This window comes from Dendrobates tinctorius, unplaced genomic scaffold, assembly GCF_039654945.1.
Source record: "Dendrobates tinctorius isolate UK_male_01 unplaced genomic scaffold, ASM3965494v1 ptg000120l, whole genome shotgun sequence".
NCBI lineage: Eukaryota > Metazoa > Chordata > Amphibia > Anura > Dendrobatidae > Dendrobates > Dendrobates tinctorius.
In genome coordinates, this window is record NW_027361788.1 from 39,303,506 (window position 1) to 39,324,454 (window position 20,949).

General features: G+C 44.4%; 1 protein-coding gene across 1 annotated transcript in view; it reads right to left on the reverse strand.

Moving 5' to 3' along the window:
- The window catches only part of CACNA1B (calcium voltage-gated channel subunit alpha1 B), a 443,201-nt gene that overhangs the window by 64,019 nt on the left and 358,233 nt on the right, over nt 1–20,949 (reverse strand). The window lies entirely within an intron of this gene.

Genomic DNA, 20,949 nt, shown 5'->3' on the forward strand with positions numbered 1-20,949 from the left:
GCCAAATCTTTTTGTTTGGGGAGATAAGCCACTGTCAGATGATTCTGGCAGTGGCTCTATCAAAGAGAATACAGGGGTGCTCAGCACAGCAAACCATACACATTAAATGGCTGTTGGCCAAGAGATGGTTCAGCCGGTAACGATCTCGGACAGCTCTTACATACACAGCAGCACTTGTTCAGTCAAGCGCTCCAGTGTTCTCTATGAGAGCGCTGAACTGTTTATTATCTCCAGAAAACAATATGATCTTCAGTCTAAAATCTGACATACAGGATTGTCATTTCCCCTGACAATTTGTTGACCATAGACGTCAAAGTTGGTGGTTATGACTTTACACTAATGTGTATTGGGTGCTTTAGTCTGAAGTATATTTTTATAAAGAGCTTAGCTTCATTAGACTGAAAGTATCAATTTGGTATCATAAATGCCCTCCAACCAGGATGGGTAAAGTTATCTTGTCTGTGACAAGTCAACTAAAATGTGTAAAGTTGTTTTCTTGTCTATGATAATCCAATCAGGACTGATAAAATCATATTCTTGTCAATAATCATCTTACGTTTATATCACTAAAGCTGGCCATATACATTCAATAGCTTTGTCTAATTTCTCCTTCAGTCACACACATGAACATTCGGCTTGGCCAAACATTTATGTGTTTCGAATACTGAGAGTGGAGAAAGCCACTGCCAGACAGTGACAATCGGAGAACAAAAGGGTTGAGCGTTTGCATTCAAACTACACAACCCTGAAGTCTTCATCTGTTGGTGGAGAAGCGAGAGGCCTCCATACAAATTAGGCTGTCGTCCTATCACACCAGTATTGTATGGTCAAGATGACTTTAATGTGTATGAGGGCCTTGAGTTTTTCTGTGGACACCAATCTTTTTCTATCATTCCAGAGGTGTATTGTAGTCTAAAAAAAACTCTTGTTTTCACCAAATATTATGAGAGATTAGGAAAGCAGAGATGGGAGAGTCTAAAAATTAAGTTATGAGGGCAAGACATGTTCACTGATTAAGCCACTAGTTGGGAAATCTTGTTTGTCTGTTATCATTTCATGCTTATCTCAATAACATCCCCCACAACCCACCACAGCTTAATGCGCCTCTCAGCCCCAAGCCTAAGCATGCTTCTCATACAAATTCCCTTCCCGCTAGGTCATATAAACTGAGTATTAAAAGCAGAAGCAGAGGACACCCGCAGGCTACAATCTGACAGAAAAGTAAAAAGGAACAGTGATTGGGATGGAGGATAGAACGGAGGACGGAGGACAATGGAGAGTAAATGGAAGGTGAAAACAAACTGAATATGCAGCAGATTGAGGAAGAAGTCTATAAAATTTGTTGCATTCAGAATGGCCTGAATAAATAATACTGTACTTTCCGTCTATATCTATTAGAAACAATTATAGCAAATTAATATTATTTATTTATAACAAGGCTTAAATGTATCTTGAAATCTTTGGTGCCATTTTTCTACATGGAAACCAGATATTTTTGGAACTCAAACCGAGAATCTACAGGGCCAAATGGAAATAAAAAGCCAAGAAAAACTAAGACAATTTTGATTGGCCTCCAAACAGTAGCCCGACACCTGTGGGAAATCACCGCACCTTTGGCTATCATGATATGTTGGGCGCTGTCATTTTGCAACCACTGGAGAACCACCAGCTGGTTGCCACAGTTATATATTTTAAAATGCCTTTGTTTTTCTTTCCCTCCACGTCTGGGAAAAAATTGACCTAATGTAGAGTGTCACTTTCAATTTCTTGTGGCTATGCCTACCAATGTTTTCATAACTCTTCCAAAAGATCTTACTTTCATTCTGTAATCATTAGATGGTCCCCTTGCATTTTTGGTGGTCATTGATCTACAGTGTTAAAGGGTCCAAAACCATCCAAATATTGACCTCTACCTTTGGTTCACATTGGCCCTGGCAGAATGCAATGGATTGTAAAAAGACTATAATCGAAAGGCGGGACTAGATTTTACTTTTAGTGACTACACAACTTATAATGGTTCAGGTAGGAGCCTGACTTTTTACAATGTGGATTATTCCAACGAAAACTGATGGTCTGTTCTCTCATGATGGCAGCATTGCAGGCCTTAGGCTATGTGCTCACGTTGCGTTTAAATCCGGACACTGAAAACCGGACTCCTTACCAGAAATCGTGCATTTTTTCCCGCGCGATTTTACCGCGATTATGTCCGCGATTTTGCCACGATATTCGCGTGCGATATTCAAGTACTTTCCAAGCGATTTGAAGCATCGCTTGGAAAGTGATTGACAGGTTAGTCACACTCGTCAAACTTAGTGTTTGACAAGTGTGACCAGGTTTTTACTATTGAGGTCGCCTATGCGGCATCAATAGTAAAAGAAAGAATGTAAAAAATAATTAAAAAATAAAAAATCAGGGTATATTTATCTTCCGACGTCCCGCGCAGTCTCAGCGACTCTCCCGTTCCCAGCGATGCCTTGCGAGACCTGTGATAACGTTGGTCTCGCGTTGCTATAGCTATCTCACGAGACCGCTAGAGTCATGCGAGACTACGTCATCACAGGACCTTGCCGCAAGGCATTACTGGGAACGCTGTGGCCCGGGAAGGCAGTGCGGGACGTCGGAAGGTAAATATACCCCGATTTTTTATTTTTTATTCTTTTTTTTACAGGGGTATGGTACCCAGGGCCTGGAGGACAGTCTCCTCTCCTCCACACCATGGGTACCAACCGCACATGAGACGCTTAACTTCGCGCATGGTGGGCATAGCCACATGCGGGAAGTAAGCGATTCTCATGCATTCCTATGGGTGCGGAATCGCGGCAATTCTTTGCGATTCCACACAAAAGAATGAACATGCTGTGATTTTCTCCGCGATGCGATTCCGCCGCGCAAAAAAGGACAGCATTAGCACAGCATGTGCAGAATGCCATAGGAATGCATGGGGTGCGTTCTGTACAAGATTTTTAAACGTTTTCGCAGCGTTTTCGCGCTGAAAATCACGGCAAAAACACTTAAAAATCACATCGTGGGCACACAGCCTAACAGGTAGAGCTTTGGTGTCATGTAGTTCCTGCCTACCAACACATATCAAGAGGATAAGAGGTGATATGGTGACATTAGGAGGTGATGTGGCGCCCCTGAGGCTCAGTCGCCACAGAGGTACTGCACCTTCTCCTAAGGTGTAGTGCCCCACCACCTAGGTAAGTTGGGAACTCCTTTCCACACTACAACACTCGCACCCCACACAACAGGGTAGTTCAGCACAACCACAGTGAGGGTGTCTCTCTCCTCCTAGACATTAGGAGTGCCCTGGTGGTTCCCTGCTTGGAACACTGGATGTGCTGGGAGGTGGGTGGAGTTGAGATCCATATAAAAGGTTTGGAAGGTTTGGAATTGGAGGTCAGTCTGACGGGAGGTCAGGCGGGAGAAGGACAGTCAGTCAGGAGAGTCTGAGGACGGGTCCGAGGAGAAGGAGTGCTGCAGCTGCCTCAGTGATCTGAGCCAGCTGGCACGGGGAAAGGAACAGAAGGAGAAAGACGTAGAACTGCAACCTAAGCTTCAATAGGAAAGAGGAGTAGATAGAACAGAGAGGAGTTGTGGGTCGGAAGAAGAACCCTGCCTATAGGTTCTCAGCGCAAGGCCGGGGCCCGGTCTCTGAGGTTGTATGGACACTTATGGTTCTGCAGCAGACACCGGTGGAGTAGTTGGCTGTAAATGCACTACTCCCATCTAAGACTTGGGGCACAACAGCAACTGAATAGAGAGCCAGGACTCCGGAGAAGGGAGCCCCCGAGAGAGGCTACAGCTGTCTGCCATACAAGTGGAGTTGTTAGGAACATCTGACAGGAGGAACTTCAGAGTACCACGGTACTGGAGCTCTTCCCACCTTAAGGCGCAATAGAGGAGTCGTTCAGGAAAGGTACATGTTGGCTGAGTGTTGGAGAGGAGAATCCTGACTTGCCCGGGAGGTTGATTGAGTCTCTGCCCCGGAGGACACGGCACGGAGGCAGGCACCACTGTGTACCACGGACTGTGAGTAAAGCTTTGGAACTGCAAGCCCTGGTGTCTTCCATTCATTTGTGCGCTAACACCGTCAGCACCACTACATCTGGGTACCAGCATTCCTCACACCGCCTGCGCCTATTCTCATCTATTGCTATTACACTGCCCTGGGGTTACAGCTTCACCTGTGGGGAGCTACACCATCTGTGCTGCAACACACCATCAGCCCCAGAGGATCTGCACGCAGCGTTGGCTTAACATCTTGCTTGCCAAACACCACAGGTGGCCTCACGAACTATTCCTATAAACTACATTAAAAACCACCATTGATTTGGGCGCCCAGGGCCACGGACTGGGTCACAGCTGCCGTGACACATCCCTCTGACACCGGCCCGGTACCGAGTACCCCACAGCCCTGGGAGGGCGACCCAGTGAAACAACAGAAGGCATTAAAGTTTGTAAAGTTATAAAAAGATTTGACTTCCAGGGGCAGGTCTAAAAACCAATCTACAAGCCATTATGCAAAAAATAATAGATGTAAGGAATGGTTTTCCTGAATATTATGCTGAAGTGTTGTCAGGTTTGACTATTACAGTATATTGCATGCATTTATGATTTCAAGGGGGTTACTATTTTAGCCAGTTGTAACAGTCCTTTACGTAAAGTCAAGTCAACACTTCTACTGCCATGCCAGGCCTAACAGACTTTCCTTTTTCTTCTTCAACATCATGGCCTAATGAATGTTCGTCACTTGTCCTTGTCTTGCTGGTAAAAAAATGACTATTTTGTTAGCTTCAACCAATCAGATGTAAATACAGATCCACAGACCATGCTTCCCTTATGTCCCCTCAATGAACCATTCTCTTACTAGTTACATTCGCTGGATTTGCACCATGCAATGGCTGAGGTCACATGCAGAGGAACAGAGGTCACCGTTACTAGGACGCTGCAGTATTAAAAAAAAAACCCAGACTAAGATAGTTCCTTCCTAAATGAATTTAAAAAAAAAAATAGTTCCTTCCTCTTATACAGTCCATCCCTTATTTATCCTCCCCATGTGAGCCCAATACTAATTGACTGAAACCTTTCGACAGTGACCGCTGTCCCTCTTCCTCCTTGGGAATTACATTTGGGCTTTTGTAGTGTTTAAAGAGAAGGCAAGTGCTGAGCAACTGAAAAGTGAAAATAATGTAAACACCTTTGTATCTTTCTAGCAGCAAAAACTATTTGGGGTATTGGACCCAACCCCAACCCTTCGCTTTAGGCATTCCCTACTTTATTAAGAACAAGCTGATCACACAGTTTCCACCTGCTGGAACTCCCTAAATTAGCTATAATCTGTTGGGAAATCTATCAGTGCTTAGTTTTCGTGAAGCTCCTCCAGAGGTGAATATAATTATTCCACAGCACCTATTCAAATCAATGGGTCGTCAGAGTGGGTGAGCCTGCATTGACATACGTACCCTACCGAATGAACTGTTTATTTGCTGTGATATATTTGTGCCCAGAAGAGGCTGTTTCAGTTTTGAATTTCTTGGAATTTTATGAAAGCAATAAAACTGTACGTTTAGACCAAACCGCATTGCCAGTGTGAACGCTACCTAATGACTACCTTGAGAACGTCAATCCCTACAGGCCTCATAGGCTTACTCCGAGCCTATACACTTCTCTGTCAATGTGCTCATGCTCGAGCAGAGTGCTGCTGATTGCCGAAGTGAGCTCTTGGTAGTAATCTTGGAATGACTGGTGGGAATCTCAGGACCCGAAGTTGCACATCAATCTGCAACAATTTTTAGGGGGGATATCTTATAAAATAATATAAAATGATAGTAGGATAGAGATGTCCCTTTGATAGGTTTCCCTGCTTACAACCCCATAGTTCCCCTATCTGGCAGTACAAGATTTCCCAACAGTGAGAATAGCTGATCAATGGTGTTTTCAGACTTTCCAAAGATCATTTATATCACTATTATACACTCCATTGAAAAATTATTCATACCCTGTGAACTTTTCTACATTTTTTCATATTACACCTTTGCTGCAATTATTGCTGCAATTCTTTTGGAGGCTGTCTCTACAAGCTTTGCACATCTAGAGGTGACATTCTTGTCCATTCTTCTTTGCACACTCGCTCTAGCTCAGTGAGATTGGATGGAGATGTCTGTGAACAGCAATTTTCATGTCTTGCCACAGATTCTCAATGGGATTTCTGTCTGGACTGTGACTGGACCATTCATACACATCATACACATGAATATGTTTTTATCTAAACCATCCATTGTAGCTCTGGCAGTATTGTTTAGGGTTGTTGTCCTGCTGGAAGGTGAACCTATGTCCCAGTCTCAACTCTTTTTCAGCCTATAACAGGTTTTCCTCCAGGATTGCCCTGTATCATAGAATGGTAGAGTTGGAAGGGAGCTCCTGGGTCATCTGGTCCAACCCCCTGCTCAAAGCAGGATTCACTAAATCATCCCAGACAGATGTCTGTCCAGCCTCTGAAGACTTGCTCCACTCATTGATCACCCTAACTGTCAAAAATGTTTTACTATTATCTAATCTGTGTCACCTCCCATTCAGTTTCATCCCATTGCTTCTAGTCTTTCCTTGTGCAAATGAGAATAAAGATGATCCTTCTACAATGTGAGAGTTCTTGAGATATTTGTAGACAGCTATTAAGTCTCCTCTCAGTCTTCTTTTTTGCAAGCTAAACATTCCCAAATCCTGTAAACGTTCCTCATAGGACATGGTTTACAGACCGGTCACCATTTTGGTCGCTCTTTTCTGAACTTGCTCCAGTTTGTTGATGTATTTATTTTCAACCATTTTGCCATCAACTCTGACCAGCTTCCCTGTCCCTGCTGAAGAAAAGCCTCCCCCCAGCATGATGCTGCCAACACCAAATGTGACGGTGGGAATGAGGTTTTCAGGGCGATACACAGTGTTACTTATCCACCACACGTAGCATTTTGCATTTAGCCCAAAATGTTCTACTTTGGTGTCATCTGACCAGAGCTCCTTCTTCCACATGCTAGCTGTGTCCCCTACATGACTTTTTGCAAACTACAAATTGGACTTCTTATTACTTGCTTTCAAAAATGTCTTCTTGCCACTCGTCCATGAAGACATGAATTGTGGAGTATATGACTAATAGTTGTCCTTCGGATAGATTCTCCTTACCTGAACTGTGGATCTCTACAGTTCCTCCAGAGTGACCATGGGCCTCTTGGCTGTTTCTCTAACTAGGGCTTAAGCTATTTTCTTATAGCCTAAGGCTGGGGTCACACTGTGTTAATGCAGTCCGTTTAACGGATTGCGTTACACCGCGGCATAACGCGATGTAACGCAATCCGTTAACGCTGCCATTCACTCCCATTAGGAGAGCATCGCTAGTGCATGCCATAAATCGGCATGCACTAGCGACGTGACATCATTCTGTTACGGACCCTCGGACGCGGGCTGCAGCGTCCGGGGGTCCGTCACTGCTGGCGCAGATGAAGCATCTGCGCTAGCAGGCTCACATAACGCGATCGCGTTATGTGAGTAGCATTAATGCAGTCCGTCAATGCTATGAGTTGAACGGACTGCATTAACGCTATGTGAACCTGGCCTAGCCCTGCTTTACTCTTTTCCACAACTTTATCCCTGACCTGTCTGCAGGGCCGGACTGGGACAAAAAAGCAGCCCTGCTACACAAAACCCACCAGCCCACATACTATAACACTCTCCCCGTACCCGATCAGTGGGTTTTGCTATACTTTGCAGTGCCCATCAACACTCCTCTTAAAGGCGCTATTTGAAGAGCCATGTGTGAATGTCGCCACGGTGCGCATGATCGACCGCTTCTTTAGAGCTCCAGTTCTCGGTATCATGGGGGTCCCAGCGGTCGGACCAGAGCGACTATATAGGTCTTGGGATAGGGGATTACTTGGCATAATCCATTTAAATGGGTTTTCCAATATATACACCATATTTTTCGGACTATAAGACGCACCTAGGTTTTAGAGGATGAAATTAGGGGAAAAAAAATCTGAGGCAAAAAATGTGTTCAATTCTTTACTTAATATCCCATATCCTGGTATATATGGTCCCCTCATCCCCATCCTGATACACATGGCCCCTTATCCCTATCCTGGTATGCATGGCTCCCTCATCCCTATCCTAATATACATGGCCTCCTCATCCCTGGCCTGATATGCATGGCCTCCTCATCCCTATCCTGGCAGGAATGATCGCCCTTCATTTCTATACTGGTATAAAGGGTCCCCATCTCATCCTAGTATGCATGACCCCATCCCTATCCTGGTATGCAGGGCCCCATCTCATCCTAGTATGCATGGCTCCTCATCCCTATCCTGTTAGGAATGGTCCACCTCATCCTTATCCTGGCAGGAATGATTGCCCTCATCCCTATACTGGTATGCAGGGCCCCTATCTTGTCCAAGTATGCATGGCGCCAGTCCCTATCCTAGTATGCAGTGCTTCATCTTTTACTTTTTATGATTGGCCCCATCCCAGTTATGGTATGCATGGCCCCATCCTTATCGTGATATGATTGGTCCCATCTTTTCCTTATCCTAGTATGCATGGCCCTATCAGAAAAGATTAATAACAGCAAACCATTACACTTACCTACCAGGCGCTCCCTCGCAGCATCTTGTTCCGACGCCAGCAGCTGCTTTATGCTTTTAAGCAGCGCATGGAAGGGACTTCATGCGCTGCTTTCAAACCGAAGGGCAGCTGCCGGAATACTCAATGCTCTCTGCACATCTGGACTGTTCATCTCAGAGAACAGTAAGTATTCATTGCTCTTCAGTAGCACGCACAGTCTCAGCTAGAGCCTTCCTGCTGCTGCCGGCGGTCATGTGTGCCGGTACTTAAGAGAAATTAATATTCTGAATATTAATTTCTCTTAAATATCGGCACACATGACCGGCCAGCCGCAGCAGGAAGACTCCGGCTGACACTGTGCGCTACTGAAGAGCAATGAATACTCACTGCTCTCCGCGCAAACAGTCCATTTGTGCAGAGCACTGAATATTCCGGCAGTTGCCCTTCGGCTTGAAAGCAGCGCATGACGTCCCTGCCATGCGCTGCTTACAAGCATTAAGCAGCTGCTGGCAATGGAGCAGGACGCTGCAAGGGAGCCCAGGGAATGTAAGTGTAATGGTTTGTTTTTTTCAATCTTTACTGATGGTGCCATGCACACCAGGATAAGGAAAGGATGGGACCAATCATATCAGGGTAAGTATGGGGCCATGGATACTAAGACCGGGATGGGGGCCAATCATACCAAGATGCTAAAAAGAAATGAATATTCATTGTCCTCCATGCTCATGGGGGTGGAATGCAGTGAAAATTCATTTCTCTTTAGCAGCGGGCACAGGAGTTAAGGTACTGTCACACTTAGCGATGTACCAGCGATCCCGACCAGCGATATGACGTGGTCAGGATCGCTGGTACATCGCTAAGTGGTCGCTAGTGAGCTGCCTCACAGGCAGATCTCACTAGCGACATCGCAGGGGTCGGGGGTCGCTACTTACCTGTCAGACGAGGCGATCCTGACATCCTCCCGCGTCGTCGCGTCACTCGTCGTCACAACAGGAAGCCCAGTAGGAAGCAGACGATGAGAAACGGTCCTGGACGTTCTCGCGCGATCAGCGATAACCAGTGGGGGAGCGGTCGGAGGTAAGTATCAGACATAGCGATATCGCTATAACGTCACAAAAACCAGTGACGTTATAGCAATATTGCTAGCGATATCGCTTAGTGTGACAGGCCCTTTAGCCGCAGCCACCAGCTCCTGCCTCTGTAACCCATTGCTTCGCTGATGCCGCTTCCCCACCTTCCCACCACAGCCAGAGCCAGTAGATCCAGACTATAAGACGCGGCACCCCCCATTTTCCTCCACATTTTGGGTGGAAAAAAGTGCATCTTATAGTCCAAAAAATACTGTATTTTTTATTTTCCCATAATATTCCTGAAAATAATAAATCAATATTAACCCTCCCAAAGACCAATGTCGCCTCTCCGACAACAGGACAGGAGTGGTGCTGTGCAGTGTATATATGCAGGAAAGGAGAAGTGGTACTGTGCAGTGTATATACACAAGACAGGAGAAGTGGTACTGTGCAGTGTTTATATATATATATATATATATATATACACAGGACAGGAGAAGTGGTACTGTGCAGTGTATATACAGGCCAGGAGGAGTGGTACTGTGCAGTGTATATACTCAGGGCAGGAGGAGTGGCACTGTGCAGTGTATATACAGGACAGGAGAAGTGGTACTGTGCAGTGTATATATACAGGACAGGAGGAGTGGTACTGTGCAGTGTATATATACAGGACAGGAGGAGTGGTACTGTGCAGTGTATATATACAGGCCAGGAGGAGTGTTACTGTGCAGTGTATATATACAGGAAATGGGGAGGGGTACTGTGCAATGTATATATACAGGGCAGGAGAAGTGGTACTGTGCAGTATATATACAGTACAGGAGAAGTGGTACTGTGCAGTGTATATACTGTATACAGGTCAGGAGGAGTGGTACTGTGCATTGTATATACACAGGACAGGAGGAGTAGCACTGTGCAGTGTATATACTCAGGACAGGAGGAGTGGCACTGTGCAGTGCATATACAGGACAGGAGAAGTGGTACTGTGCCGTGTATATACACAGGACAGGAGAAGTGTTGCTGTGCAGTGTATATATACACAGGACAGGAGAAGTGGTACTGTGCAGTGTATATATACAGGACAGGAGAAGTGGTACTGTGCCGTGTATATATACAGGACAGGAGAAGTGGTACAGTGCAGTGTGTATATATACAGGACAGAAGAAGTGGTACAGTGCAGTGTGTATATATACAGGACAGAAGAAGTGGTACAGTGCAGTGTATATATACAGGACAGGAGAAGTGGTACAAAAACCCATAAATGTCAAAGAAATACTCTCTCCGCCAAACAATAGCAGAAGCAAACATAGTATTGTGCATAGGCTAGGCAGTGTTTCTTGTAGCAAGAACAGATTGTTCAATACACCTGCTATATCATGAGGTAGAAAATTTCCCTCAGCGTCCATTAATACTCAGTCTGCAAAATACAATATGTGCCAATACTGCATATTGTTTGCCTTTGCTTCTGCTATTGTTTGGCGGAGAGAGTATTTCTTTGACATTTATGGGGTTATTATTCTTTGTTACCCTGTTTTTGCTGCATAGAAGTCTGGGTAATTATATATCTCTGCTTTTTTCAATAATTTTTCATTGTGCAGAGAGCATATTTGCTTGAATATTCCAGTGATTTTTTATGTTCTTTGACATGTGCAGTGTGCTCTAGCTCAAATATGCGTCCTGATTTCAGTATATTTGTGTTAGTTGTGCTGCTGAGCATTTTAGACCTCTCTCAGAATAAAGGGGGATTAAACGTAGGTATGTGGTTACTGCAGTTTACTATAAGTTCTTTTGAAGCTTCATCATTGAATATGTTGTTTTGACCCCTATGTAGACGTTTTTTCAAAAAAATTTTGAGTAGGGTACTAAGCCCAAGCCCTTGTCTACCGCAGCCTATTGTCTTTTTGACTACGAGATACAGTTTTGGCCAAAAGTATTGACAGTCCTGCAATTCTGTCAGATAATACTCAGTTTCTTCCTGAAAATGATTGCAAACACAAATTCTTTGTCATTATTATCTTCATTTACTTTGTCTTAAATGAAAAATTTCCTAAATTGAATATAATTCCACACCAAACATAAAAAAGAGGGTGGACAAAAGTATTGGCACAGTTCAAAAAATCATGTGATGCTTCTCTAATTTGTGTAATTAACAGCACCTGTAACTTACGTGTGGCACCTAACAGGTGTTGGCAATAACTAAATCACACTTGCAGCCAGTTGATATGGATTAAAGTTGACTCAACCTCTGTCCGGTGTCCTTGTGTGTACCACATTGAGCATGGAGAAAAGAAAGAAGACCAAAGAACTGTCTGAGGACTTGAGAAACCAAATTGTGAGGAAACATGAGCAATCTCAAGGCTACAAGTCCATCTCCAAAGACCTGAATGTTCCTGTGTCTACCGTGCGCAGTGTCATCAAGAAGTTTAAAGCCCATGGCACTGTGGCTAACCTCCCTAGATGTGGACGGAAAAGAAAAATTGACAAGAGATTTCAACGCAAGATTGTGCGGATGTTGGATAAAGAACCTCGACTAACATCCAAACAAGTTCAAGCTGCCCTGCAGTCCGAGGGTACAACAGTGTCAACCCGAACTATCCGTCGGCGTCTGAATGAAAAGGGACTCTATGGTAGGAGACCCAGGAAGACCCCACTTCTTACCCCGAGACATAAAAAAGCCAGGCTGGAGTTTGCCAAAACTTACCTGAAAAAGCCTAAAACGTTTTGGAAGAATGTTCTCTGGTCAGATGAGACAAAAGTAGAGCTTTTTAGGCAAAGGCATCAACGTAGAGTTTACAGGAGAAAAGAAGAGGCGTTCAAAGAAAAAAACACGGTCCCTACAGTCAAACATGGCGGAGGTTCCCTGATGTTTTGGGGTAGCTTTGCTGCCTCTGGCACTGGACTGCTTGACCGTGTGCATGGCGTTATGAAGTCTGAAGATTACCAACAAATTCTGCAGCATAATGTAGGGCCCAGTGTGAAAAAGCTGGGTCTCCCTCAGAGGTCATGGGTCTTCCAGCAGGACAATGACCCAAAACACACTTCAAAAAGCACTAGAAAATGGTTTGAGAGAAAGCACTGGAGACTTCTAAGGTGGCCAGCAATGAGTCCCCAGACCTGAATCCCATAGAACACCTGTGGAGAGATCTAAAAATGGCAGTTTGGAGAAGGCACCCTTCAAATATCAGGGACCTGGAGCAGTTTGCCAAAGAAGAATGGTCTAAAATTCCAGCAGAGCATTGTAAGAAACTCATTGATGGTTATCGGAAGCAGTTGGGCGCAGTTATTTTGGCTAAAGGTTGTGCAACCAAGTATTAGGCTGAGGGTGCCAATACTTTTGTCTGGCCCATTTTTGGAGTTTTGTGTGAAATGATCAATGTTTTGCTTTTTTCTTCATTCTCTTTTGTGTTTTTTTCATTTAAGACAAATTAAATGAAGATAATAATACCAAAGAATTTGTGTTTGCAATCATTTTCAGGAAGAAACTGAGTATTATCTGACAGAATTGCAGGGGTGTCAATACTTTTGGCCACAACTGTATACATCGTATTTTTTGGATTATAAGATGCACTTTTTCCCCCCAAATTTGGGGGGAAAATGGGCTGCGTCTTATAACGTGGATATTCCTTACCAGCCGCCATGGAGCAGGGTCCATGGTCGCTGAAGGCCGCAGGCTGGGATGAGGGGGTGTTCGGATGTGCGACGCGCTGCTGCGGGTTTTCGGTGCTGCGGGGGCTCTGTCAACATTTTATGAAAGGCCAGAGCCCCCGCAGTTGCATGGTTTTCCTATAAGGTGGACTCCGGGAAAATGGCTGCCAAGGGCGGCGCATGCGCAGATGGAGATCTCAGCACCAAGATCTCGGGAGATGAGATCTCAGTGCTGAAATCTGGAATCTGAGTCCACCCCATAGGAAACCATGCAACTGCGGGGGCTCTGGCCTTTCACAAAATATCCCTAAGCAGCACGCCGCACATCCAAACACTCCGTCATCCCAGCCTGTGGCCTGCAGCAATGCTCAACTCTTGCCTCCTCCAGCAGCGACCTTGGGACCCTGCTTAACACATGCATTATAAGAGGCACCACCATTTTCTCCAAAAAGTTTTTTTCCTATTCTGCTCTTCAAAATTTGGGGTGCATCTTATAATCCGCAAAATACGGTGTTGTGTATATATATATATATATATATATATATATATACACACATATATATATATATATATATATATATATACACACTAGCTGAAGAGCCCGGCGCTGCCCGGGCATAGTAACTAACTGTGGTTAGTTATAACAAATTATAATTATCCTCCATCCCATAGTCCCGTGCCCATATACCCATCATACATATTCTCCATCCCATAGTCCCATGCCCATATACCCATCATACATATCCTCCATCCCATAGTCGAGTGCCCATATACCCATCATACATGCTCCATCCCATAGTCCCATGCCCATATACCCATAATACATATTCTCCATCCCAAAGTCCCATGCCCATATACCCATCATATATATTCGCCATCCCATAGTCGAGTGCCCAAATATCCATCACACATCCTTCATCTCATAGTCCCATGCCCATATACCCATCATACATATCCTCCATCCCATAGTCCCGTGCCCATATACCCATCATACATATCCGCAATCCCATAATCCCGTGCCCATATACCTGTCATACATATCCTCCATCCCATAGTCCACTGCCCATATACCCATCACACATCCTCCATCCCATAGTCAACCATTATGACATCATAATGAGCGGTGGGGCTTGCAACCTATGATGACATCGGCGTTGCCATGGCAACCATTATGACATCATAATGAGGGGCGTGGCTTGACATACACACACTTTTTCCCCATTATGTAGATAGGGGCAAAATTGTTTGGTGAATTGGAACGCGCGGGGGTTAAAATTTCGCCTCACAACATAGCTTAGGACACTCTCGGGGTCCAGACGTGTGACTGTGCCAAATTTTGTGGCTGTAGATGCGACGGTGCGGATGCCAATCCGGGACATACACACATACATACACACATACATACATACATGCACACTTGAGCTTTATATATTAGATATATATATAATATAACGTAACTGAGCAGCACCAAATTTTTAAGGGGTAGCACACTACTAGTACAACTCTTTAAATGTTCAGCCCTGATAAATTAAAAAAGCCTATACTCACCTCTCGTGCCGTCGCCGTTTCCACAGTGGCTGTGATGACTCCCCGGGGCTGTGATGTGCTGTTGTGACACGGGATGCCCGGTGCCAATCAACGCTGCCCACACTCCATTTTTGGAAAAACTGAACATGAAGAAGTCCGGGATCAAGCAGCTCATCCTGGACTTTATGTTCAGTTTGTCCAAAGGCGGAGACGATGAAGGCAGTGTCGGGGAGTCATCACAGCCACTGTGGGAATGGCGCCGGCACTGGAGGTGAGTATAAGCTTTATTAATTTACTGGGGCCAAACATTTAGTTTAAGACGAGGTTGTCCTTTTAAGACGAGGTTTTACTAGAGGGAGACAATCCCTTTAAGCAGTGTACTCTTTATTAGCCCCTGTGGCAACATTTCAGTTTTATATCAGAGAAATGTTCTCTTATTGATACGAAACATTGCCACATGGGCCAATAAAGAGTCCGCCACTTTTATCACAATTAATCAGAGTGCTTATACATACACACACACATACATACACACACACATAATATAGGTGAAACTGCGACTGCGGTATGTACACTATATAGGTGATACCACTCTGTGTATATATACTGCGACTGCTGTACATAGCCCATATAGGCCAGCCGCATTGCATGTGTGTGTGTATGGATGTATATATATGTATATATATTGTGGTGTAGTAGCCACTAAGTCCGCTAGGGGGTGCTGTGTGGATGTCCCAGGAGAAAGGATGAATGGCAGAATACTGAATGGCCGTTATGTATCTCAAAGTGGGTGGCTTTGGGATGGAGACTTATGTGTTGATCAGCAGTGATACTGCTGAGGTGTTGTTTCAAAGTGTAAGGGAGAAGTCTCCAGGTAACTAGAGAGATGGGCGGACCTGGTTACCTACAAACCCACCGAGGGGGTGTGTTTAAAGCACTATTGTAAAGAGTGTGTAAAGGCTTGAAGGACCTGTGATGAGGTCAGAGCCATGTGACCCGGTGGGCGTGGCAATGGACCATATAATGTGGCCAGGGTAGGTCACATGGGGGTGAATGCTGGGACCTGGTTGGTCCAGTGTGGAAGGTCCCGCTGAGATGGGGCTTCCTGCCTGACACCACGTGTGGACGCTGTGAGTAATGGCTGCAAGTGCCTGAGAGTTCCCTGGAGGGAATGAATGTCTGCAGTATGGAGAAGCAGCCATGAGAGAACCCTGACGGGGTGAGATATAACTGTGAGGCTGAAAAGCCTGCGTTTTGGAAATTTGCTAACAGCGTGAAGCTCTGTCATGGACGCTATGCCGTTTATACATTGCTGGTCATGGTTTATGATGTTTAATAAACCTCATGGACCGTTCTGAGTTTATGGAAAACCTGTGCCGGATCTGATTTTGTGGCTGCCAAGCGAGTGATCCCCTACTTAAATGACAGCGCTACCTCACTAATATATATATATATATATACACACACACACACACACACACACATATATACACTACGGCTAGCCTGTATGGGCTATACACAGCGGTCGCAGTATACACACACAGTGGTATCACCTATATAATGTATATAGACTGCTGTACAGACAGCAGTATCACCTATATATTGTACATACAGCAGTCTATATATACATTATATAGGTAAAACTGCAAATGCTGTATATACGTTAAACAATGCTTCCATCTTGGTACTCACCTGAGATGGGGGGGAAGATGAGGTGGGTCCACTGTCCAGCCAGCGTCGGAGGTGGAGCGGATGCCGGCCGGGGATTTGTGAGAAGAGCCCTGTTCTCTGACGCTGGTACTGGCCAGCGTCAGAGTGAGGCTCAGGTGGGCGTCCTGTGCGCGCGGAGGTGACAGCCTTTTCAAACTTCTGCACAGGCCCTGGTGCACACTCTTCTGCTTGCCCACACTGACGAAGGCCGCTCTCACAAGGTGACTCGGGCTGCTGCAGCCCTGGCTAGGATGTGCACAGAGAGAGTATGCGCGCACCAGGGCCTGTGCAGAAGATTTAACCCCTTAATGTCCAATGACGTGCACAGTATGTCATCAGACATCTCCCCTGCTTTGATGAGGGCTCCGGCGCTGAGCCCGCATCAAAGCCGGGACATGTCAGCTGTTATGAACAGCTGACATGTGCCCGCAATAGGCGCGAGCGGAATCGCCGTCCGCCCGCGCCAATTAACTAGTTAAATGCCGCTGTCAAAGCTGACAGCGGGCATTTAAATAGCATTTCCGGCCGCCGGGCCGGAAATGACCTCATCGCCGACCCCCGTCACGTGATCGGGGGTCGGCGTCATGTTGCCTGGACAACCAGAGGTCTCTATGAGACCTCTATGGTTGTTCCAGGCATATGGCTTTCAGCGCCACCCGGTGGTCGGCACTGAAAGCACAGCAGTAAATCTGCTACATATGGGCGATCTGCTCATCGCCCATATGTAGCAGAGCCGATCGGGTTGCGCAAGCTTCTAGCCTCCTATGGAGGCTATTGAAGCATGCCAAAAGTAAAAAAAAAAAATGATTAAAAATAAAAAAAAATTAAAAAACCTAAAAGTTCAAATCACCCCCCTTTCGCCCCAATCAAAATAAAACAGTAAAAAAAAAATCCCACATACACATATTAGGTATCGCCACGTTCAGAATCGCCCGATCTATCAATAAAATAAAAGCATTCACCCGATCGCTAAACGGCGTAGCGAGAAAAAAATTAAAAACGCCAGAATTACGTTTTTTTGGTCACCAAGACATTGCATTAAAATGCAATAACGGGCGATCAAAAGAACGTATCTGCACAAAAGTGGTATCATTAAAAACGTGAGTCTGGCACGGAAAAAATAACCCCTCACCCGACCCCAGATCATGAAAAATGGAGACGCTACGGGTCTCGGAAAATTGCGCAAATTTTTTTTTTTTTTTTTTTTAGTAAACTTTGGAATTTTTTTTCACCACTTAGATAAAAGAGGACATAGACATGTTTGGTGTCTATGAACTCGTAATGACCTGGAGAATCATAATGGCAGGTCAGATTTAGCATCTAGTGAACCTAACAAAAAAGCCAAGCAAAAAACAAGTGTGGGATTGCACTTTTTTTGCAATTTCACCGAACTTGGAATTTTTTTCCCGTTTTCGAGTACACGATATGGTAAAACCAATGATGTCATTTAAAAGTACAACTCGTCCCGCAAAAAATAAGCCCTCACATGGCCATATAAACGGAAAAATAAAAAAGTTATGGCTCTGGAAAGAAGGGGAGGGAAAAATGAAAATGTAAAACCAAAAATACCCCTGGTCGTTAAGGGGTAGTGCCGGGGGCCCATTTTGAAGCTCAGAGCCGCCAGCCCAGCGGGCATTTGCCCGCCTGGGAAGATTATCAATCCGGGCCTGCCTGTCTGGTGTGCTCCTTGGTTTTCATGATGCAGTTTGATCATTAATGTTCTCAAACAAACCTCTGAGGCCTTCAAAGAACAGCTGTAGTTATACTGAAAATAAATTGCACACAGGTGGATTGAATTTACTAATTATGTAACTTCTGGCGGCAATTGGTCAATCAGAATTATATGTAGGGGTAACATCACAATTTTTATATCTTTTAAATAATTAGATAATTTCCTTTACAGTTCACAAATATTTGCTACTTTCTGTAGGTTTAAGAAGAAATTTGGAAAAGTTCATGAGGAATATGAATACTTTTTCAACACACTGTATCTCTATTTCTATTCCTTCATGGACTTTTTGTGCATTTGCGTACTGAATTCATGTCACGAAGCAGAAGAAATCCAAAGTAAATTCCTTACCTTCCCTAAGATAAAACCAAGTATCAACCGTAGCTAAATCCTAGTGATGGAAAGCACTTGTAATAATCACCTTAGAGTTCTTGTGATGACACCACCCTATCTGTTCTCTAATCTTCAGTGCCTTTAGGAATTTTTATTGTCTTTAAGCATTTTTGCTGCTGAAAGATTTGCAGGTGAAAAGAAACCTAGAAATTTGTGTTGTGTATTGTTTTTCCGAGAACACCATCAATGGCATATGGTTAGGATGGTCTAAGGGTTCGCTTTCTAGAATTAAAAGCTTTTCATCCAGATCCCCTACCCTATAAATTGAATTGCTCAGCGCTTCAACCACCTTCTCCGTCAAATCTGTAGCTCGATGCCCCATTCAAAAACCAAGCAAAGAAATAATAGAAAAGGGCAAGTTGCAAAAAAATAAATCAGAAAGAAGATTGCAAAAATTCTAAAACGGAACCAACCGTGTTCTAGGTATGATGTTGTCATGGGTGATTTTGGTGGTACACAGTACACAGGTGTTGCGGGTAATACAACATACAAAGACAGAGTTTTTTTTGTTTTTTTTAAGGGGATGGTTGAGGTTTTCCGCAGTGTATGTTGATTGCGTAGCATGAGTCGGCAGGCCGTGAAACAAACAAAAGGGGAAAATAAATAAAGGACACGAACACAGAGAGATGAACACACACAAAAAAAGATGAGTCAAATTAAACAGAGCATAGGACAAATTAAATTTGAGAATATGTTGATTTGATTCTTATGAATTGCAAGTGGAAAAATTATAGCTTTTATTTCCAAAACCAGATTTTAAACTCAATTTACTTTTTTTTTTTTATAAAGAATCGCAGGTTACTACCGTAATTAGACATTGCTGTGGAAAAACAGGAGGTTAATAGAGCAAGAGGCTCCGCTCAAAATTGAAACTTAATGCTCTTGCAGGAAAATTATCTTAATACAGTTGTATGCAAATGTTTACATAACCCGGCAGAATTTTTTATATCTTGGCCTTTTTTCAGAGAATATGAATGATAACTCCAAAACTTTTTCTCCTCTCATGGTTAGTGGTTGGGAAGCCACCATTTCTTGTCAACTACTGTGTTTTCGCTTTTGAAATCATAATGACAACCCAAAACATCCAAATGACCCTGATCAAAAGTGCACATACCCCATTTCTTAATACCATGTATTGCCCCCTCTATCATCGATGAGAACTTGAAGTCTTTTGTGGTAGTTGTGGCTGAGGTTCATTATTTTCTCAGATGGTAAAGCTGCCCACTCTTCTTGGCAATAAGCCTCCAGTTCCTGTAAATTCCTGGGCTGTCTAGCATGAACTGCGCGCTTGAGATATCCCCGGAGTGGCTCAATGATATTGCGGTCAGGAAACTGGGATGGCCACTCCAGAACCTTCACTTTGTTTTGCTGTAGTCAATGACAGGTCGACTTGGCCTTTTGTTTTGGTCGTTGTCATGTTGGAACGTCCAAGTACGTCCCATGTGCAGCTTCTGGGCTGATGATTGCAAATTTGCCTCCAGTATTTGCTGATAACATGTGGCATTCATCTTTCCTTCAATTCTGATCAAGTTTCCTGTGCCTTTGTAGCTCACACATCTCCAAAACTTCAGTGATCCACCTCCGTGCTTTACAGTAGGAATGGTGTTCCTTTCATCATAGGCCTTGTTGACCTTTCTCCAAATGTAACGTTTATGGTTGTAGCAAAAAATGTCAATTTTGGTCTCATCACTCCAATTTACCTTGTTCCAGAAGATTTGAGGCTTGTCTCTGTGCTGTTTTGCGTATTGTAGGCAAGAAACTTTGTTGCATTTGTGCAGTAATGGATTTCTTCTGACAACTCTACCATGTAGCCCACTTTTCTTCAAGTATCTCCTTATTGTGAAATCTTGAAACAGCCAGACCGCTAGTTTTCAGAGAATCCAGTATTTCAGCTGATGTTATTTGTGGGTTTTTCTTTGCATCCCAAACAATTTTCCTGGCAGTTATGGGCAAAAGTTTTGTTATTCTACCTGTCCGTGGTTTTGTTTTTACAGAGCCCCTTATTTTCCACTAGATGGATTCACGATGCTACCGCATCGGGAGGGCGGTAATGTCACGACGGGGGCAGGCTTTGCAGCGTTGAGAATCTCTCCCCCCATGTGCTCACCCACCTATCCACTCTCTCTTTCCCCATGTGCTGAGTTCTCCCGTATGTGCTCTCTTCTTTGACCTGTCTACTCCTTGTGCTATTTCCCTTGTCTGCTGTCTCTCTCCTTCCTGTGCTGTGTTCTCCTGTGTCTGACCGTGTACAGAATATACCACAGC